Source organism: Paroedura picta, chromosome 5 (assembly GCF_049243985.1).
Source record: "Paroedura picta isolate Pp20150507F chromosome 5, Ppicta_v3.0, whole genome shotgun sequence".
NCBI classification, from domain to species: Eukaryota; Metazoa; Chordata; class Lepidosauria; order Squamata; family Gekkonidae; genus Paroedura; species Paroedura picta.
This window is the reverse complement of record NC_135373.1, coordinates 63,176,669-63,182,668: the sequence shown is the minus strand read 5'-3', so window position 1 is coordinate 63,182,668 and position 6,000 is coordinate 63,176,669.

The window sequence follows — 6,000 nt, the reverse complement described above, 5'->3', positions numbered from 1 at the left end:
CCGCGGGCCGCGCCCGGCCGCGCCCACCGGCCGCACCCGCGAGCTGCGCCCGGCCGCGCCCGCAGATCACGCCGCACCCGCGGGCCGCGCCCGCGGATCGGGCCGCGCGGGCGCGGCCTGCACGGGCGCGGCCCGGCCCTGATTTCCTCTCCCCGCCCTCCCGCAGTAAGTAGCTTCCCGGGCCGCAAGCTTGCGGCCGGGGAATTTTTTTACTGCGGGGGGGGGGCGGGGAGAGGGAGCCGCGGCCCGGCGCCACGGCCTTTGCGGCCCGGCGCCGGGCCGCGGCCCGCAGGTTGGGGACCACTGCTCTGAGAGACACAGTAGAAGATAGCTGTAACAATGGTTGTTGCAATGGTTTTTCCGTGCAAAATGACTATGCAAGTCAAGAACACAAACGTGATCCTGCTGTCCCTTGTGCATCAACCATGTGCTGTTTTGTATGGAAAAGCAACATGTCACAGTTATCTGTGGATAAAACATTAAGCAAGTGTGGTCATAGGACCTGAAAATGTGGGATAAGGTTGAAGTGCACTCAGGTGACCCTTCGTCTGAGATCACTAAGTAATTGCTTCTGACACTTTTCTGGGAGGAAAAAAACTCTGCAATGATGTTTATAAAACCCAGCAGCATTCGGGTTCATGTGAACAGAATAAAAGTTATTAAACTCTGACATCCTTTAGGGCCCAAAATGTTTCATTCGAGGTATAAGATTTCGTATTTATTCAAGATATAAGATCCGAAGAAGTGTGCTGGCACACAAAAGCTTTTATCTTTAATAAAGCTTTGTGGGTCTTAATGGTGCCACTGGACTCAAACATCATTCTGCTGCTTCAGACCAACATAGCTAACCACCTGGATCTTATTGAGCGAGTGTGAAAGCTGAAGTATGCATTTGTTCCTCTCTGGGTCATGCTTTTGTTTCTGCTGCAATTTAAAGCAGCTCATGGGGCATTAAAAACAATGAGGTAACAGTAGAGATGCAAGCATTTGGGGTTTCAGCACAGGAGGAACACCCCCGCAATGGCCTTGGCTCATCCATCCCCCAGCAGCTGCTCTGAGCAGCAAAACGATATATTGGGGCAATAGTTCCCCAATGTCACATGTAGAAGCAAACAGGAATAGAACAAGCAAATAAATCCTCAGCTCCTTCCCCCTGTCCACTTGATACCATTTTTTTACATAAGGAGATGCTATCCAAGTGTTCTCCTGCAGACTCTGATGACAGGGTCAATGATCAGCAATGTAACTGATGGCTGAGTCATTACAGGCTGGAGGCTGCAGTGGCCTCTCCACCACTGGCAAAGTCCACCAGGGGATCAGGGCCAGCTCAGCCAGTTAATCATTTATGCTCAATTCCTAGCACTGAGCAAGGACATGGTCTCTCTATCACAGCAGGCCCAGGTCATCGTGCAAGATGATTTGGTTGCCCTTTACTGTACTTGGCTCCAGATTCCTGTGAAAAGTTGGCACTTCACTTCCTGTCACCTTTCTTATGATGGCATCGGTGACTGGAAAATCCTCCTGCATGACCTTGATCGTTCACAAAGTGTATCTCAAACTGTCCAGAACATCCATTTATTTCATTTGTCTCTCTCATTACAGAATGCCCCAGCTTTGCATATGTCCCGCCTTACAAGAAGCGTACAACCAATAAAATTTGTTCACAGCTCCACACCTTATCCACATCAATCTAGTGTGCCATGCATATGGCTGGGGGAGAGAGAACTGTTCTCATTTTAGAAACTTTCTGCTTGCTAATCTGGATGTAAGTCAGAAAATGGTTATGTATTCCTGGTAAAACATATTTATTTATTTATTTTTTATTTATTTAGATTTATATACCGCCCTCCCCGAAGGCTCAGTTTAAACAATTCTAAAAAAAACCTAAAGAATTTGAAAAAAATTGGCATATTGTGAATTTTGGTAACACAAAATGTATTTCATTTTTTAAAACCTTTGAAAAGATCCTTTTAAACTTCCCATTAGGGACCTAAAGAAGCTTCCGCAATTACAATCTAAATAAGCAGAAAGAAATCTCCCAATGAGTACCATACAGTAGGCACGTACATACCCCCATTTTGTGCCTGGGGTAAGTGGGTGTGTGGATGGGGCTTAGTGACATGGGGAGTGGAAGCAAAGCCTCCTCATAGAAATGCCTACCCACAACCTGGCCATCCTCCCTGGCATCTGACATCCCATCTTGAGCCATGCATCTCTCAGCTTGCCCCCATCATTAGGAAAGTGGGACAGGGAACCAATGGCCATTGGGGGCAACCCATACCGACACCTGCACCAGGCAAAAGGCCACAGTTCGCACCAGGTGTCTGTCAGGTGTCTCTCCGTCCATAGCCAGTCTTAGAACCATGACATGAGGGGAGCCAGCAAATGTGCCATTGAGCTGTCATCTGCCCATTCGGGCAGGTGTCACTGGGCTCAGGTTGGTTGAAGCACATGGTTCCCACCATCTACAGGAGCCCCATTCACCAAATATGGCACTCAGGGCATGAGCCCCAATCTCCATACCCTAAATATCCCATTGCCATATATCACGTCCTGGGATGGTGTTAAATCCATTGGATGGGCTTGCGCAAGTCCATCGGCTAGCCCTGAAGAGTAGCTTAGTCTGAGAGAGAGAGAGAGACTGATCAAAGCTCACTTTACAAGCCTCTTTGGCAGAGTGGGGATTCTAAACTTGGTCTCCCAAATTCTAATCTGACACTCATAACACTATACCATGTTTCCCGTCCTGCCTCTGAAGCTTGCTGGGTGACCTTGAGCTAATCACTCACTCTCTGCCTAACCTACCTCACAAGCTTGGTTTTGGTTGTGCTTTGAATCCTTCCACTATTTACTGTTTTACTCCTGGTACCATTTATATTTATGCTCCTAAAGAGTGTCCCAAGAATGAATTATTTTGCTTGTTTATTACGTTCCCTCTGTTTCAGCATTGGTTCAAATCCAAGAGACAGCTCCTCAGAGACATGGACGCTTAAAAAGTGATGTTTGGGGGGAAGGAGAAATTGTGCCTCATTGCCCACCAATGCCCAAGCCATTAGCTGCCAGCAGGGGCATCACCATCTTACATGTGAGCAGCTTTGAAGATAATATAACCTTAACTCTGCCCAGATTGTCTGAAATCTGTTCCTGTTGCATGTGTGAACACCTGTGGCATACTGGTGCATTCATCAGCTAATACGCAGAGTGGAAAAAATCTTTTAAAAAAGAGACAAGGAAAGTTGCAGGTCCTATTGAGGCCAATTTAGCCTTAGGAAATACACGCTCAGTTGCACTCTTGCTTAGAAATATTGGAAGGAAACACAGCTGCCAAAATTTGACAGGCAAAGACAGAACTTTATTCTCTTGGCCAATTGCCAGAGATGGAGCATGTAATGCCAGGGGGGGAAATGCAGAAGAGCCATTTGGATTGTATATGGCAGCATTTCGAAGGGGGCAGAGGTGTATTGTGCCGTGAATACCAGAAACTGGATAGCTTCTGAATAAATCAGAAGTTAGAGAGACAGAAAGTCTAGGGAACATAGCCTTCAAGGTGGCTAGAAGGTAAAGAGTGAAAAGCATGGACCATTTTTGGAAGGATGCCACTTGGGATTAAAAGGAAAAACTCCAACATCTCAGAGTCGATTCCCACAAGATGCAACCTGTGAACAGTTTTAGAGTTACATGTGCCTTGAGTAGTGTTCTCAGTTCCCCTGTACACAGTTATCCATTCTGGTGCAAGACTGCAACATGAATTATTAGGCCTGTTGCAAAAGATCATGCGGTGCCCTCAATGGGCCAGATTGTCCTTTCTCAGACCTCAGGCCAATGGCATATGCACCATATTCCTAATATGGAATGGGAACCCCACACATGTGAACTGAGGGTAACACACACTGAACTGATGACTCTGAATCAGTGTACAGTTTGGATCTGTGATCCCCGCACTGTGAATGCCATCTCTGGAAACAGACCCTTAAAGGTTTGTGAGGAGGCATAGCCTCCCCTCCCCCCAGTACTTGCCTGGAGATTTCAAGAAATACCAGCTGTGGACCAGACCCAGGATGTAAGTCCAGCCTAGCACCATTCACACCCTTACACTAATGATAAAGATAGTAATTGTAGCCTGGGAGCCAATTGGTCAAATTGCTATAGAAAACCATGCATTAAAATCAGTTCCTTGGCTTCTCATGGCTGCCATTTTCCATTAGTGTATTTGACTGTTCCTTTCCACCCCCATAACTTCCCACTTCTAAAATTCTGAATGAACTGGACAAACATAAAAGTACAGATTTAAGACAAATCAATCAAAATCATTCTATGTAGAAGGCAGACCATTTTTGCATACCAGTCCCCCATATTCCAATACTTCTGATGCAAATAAATTCAGGGGAACTTCAACAGTATGTGTTGACAAACCAAAACAAAGCTTTAGCATTAGAGAAAATCGAGGAAACAATCCCGTCTTTCCAAGGGAAAGCGCTAATCCCTTCAATTTAGCTGTCCACTGACACCATGGCCAGCCCCCTCAACAGAGTATCTGCAGGAGAATCAATTAAAGGAGGGGGTTAAAGCATCAGCTCCAAAGAGCATGACAGTTGCAGACATGTGAAATCAGCTGTTCACCTAGGGTGAGTAGCGACAGCTCCCAGATGGCAGATAACATGCTATTCCTTCTTCTGTTTTGAACCGAGCATAGGTCTGAGACAGTGGCATGCACAGTGAGAAAGAATGAGAGAGCAAGAGTCTCTAACGGCATGTCCACATGTGCATGTGACTCTTTGCTTCTGTTCTATCTTGAGAGTTAGTGACTCTTTAAAGCAAGCTGATGACAACAGCCTGACATGGTGGCTTTGTCGGTCAGGAGATGTCAGCAAGGATTCAGCCCCTGTGATCACTCACTGCATAAAGGAGAAGCAGGCTGAGCACAGGCATCGCTTTCTGCTGCTGTTTCCAAACTGCCAGTTTATGTACCATTTGAAGTCACATGCTTTGGGCATGGAAAAAAGCACAGGACGTAGCAACCTTGCTGAATCCAAGAGGCCCTAGGTTTGGTCAGTATTCTACCCTTCTCTAGTAATTGGGTGATGGAAACCACCATTTTTGCTTTAAGTTTCAAGAATGATTTACGGACACATTCTCTTACCAAGGAGTTCATGTCTGACTTCCTCAAGCAAGTGTCCCAATGGCTTGAGTCAGGTTGGGGGATCCCCAGACTCAGTCTTCCACCCGCAGAAACCGAGGAGCAAGAGAACATAATCTAGTGATACTAATCCCTAATGTTGCCCTGAATTCATCATCCACAAAAATGCTTATAACAGCTTGGAAAATCCTGACTCATCTTTCGGAGGGAATTCCCAATGGAAACTTTTAGGATGTCCCAAACTGCTGTTTATAAACCCCTGGACAAGCAAACTAACCGGGCAGCTGGTTTACTCAGGAAGGGCCTGTGCCTTTCACAGGATTGAGACCACCAGGAAGTCAATGAGTGAAGCTTTTTCCATCACTCTCTTTCTATCCCAAGGCAGACTCCCGATGCTGAATTTCTCACACTGCTGGCTAGAGTGGGGGGTGGGGAGAGCCCACATATCCTTTCACTGTATTGTTTTGTTTTGTGTAATCATTCGGAATGTGTAAAGCGCTTTCCAAAAGGTGCGAGGCTAAGCAAGTCTAAATCTGCGAGAGCAGGCGATGTAGTTTTAGGAAGGGAGGGGGTGCTCCTTTCTTGTCGCCTTGGCGCCCTCTGTGGACGCAGAGGAGAAACGCGCCGGCTCAGCCCCAGACGTCAATGAGACGCCTATTAAGTACAAACAAGAATTCAAACGTGAGACTCAGCGGCGCGTGCATGTTTCTGGCTATCTGTGAGCCTCTTTGTTGGTGGGTGGCTGGCTGCAGTTCCCCGGCCTGCACTGCCAGACAAAATAAGAAATGGCTTTCTTTCCCTCCCCCCCCCTTTGGGGTGGGTGGGTGGGTGTGATCATTAATGGGGGATCTGTTCGGGAAAGG